Here is a 310-nt window from a genome sequence, read left to right as displayed (position 1 = left end):
AACACGAGGAGTACCTGCAACTCCTGCTCCACGACCTCCGCCTGGATCCCACCCCCGAGAGTGTGACCTCGGAGTCTGACCCCGCCTGCAGTGCTGACCTACCTCCCCCACCTACCACGGCACGTTGACCTCTGGCCCCCAACTTCCTTTTTTCTGCAATGACATCTATTTTAACTACACCTGGTACGTTATTCAGACATACGAGGCGAGAGACATCCATACTGGGGGGAATTCCGACACATAAGCACACGCATCACACACATCTAAGCATATCCTCACTCTTCGCCCTATGATGCATTCGTGAAGCTCT

The sequence above is a fragment of the Penaeus monodon genome, chromosome 21 (assembly GCF_015228065.2).
Source record: "Penaeus monodon isolate SGIC_2016 chromosome 21, NSTDA_Pmon_1, whole genome shotgun sequence".
NCBI classification, from domain to species: Eukaryota; Metazoa; Arthropoda; class Malacostraca; order Decapoda; family Penaeidae; genus Penaeus; species Penaeus monodon.
Note: the sequence above shows the minus strand (reverse complement) of the source record.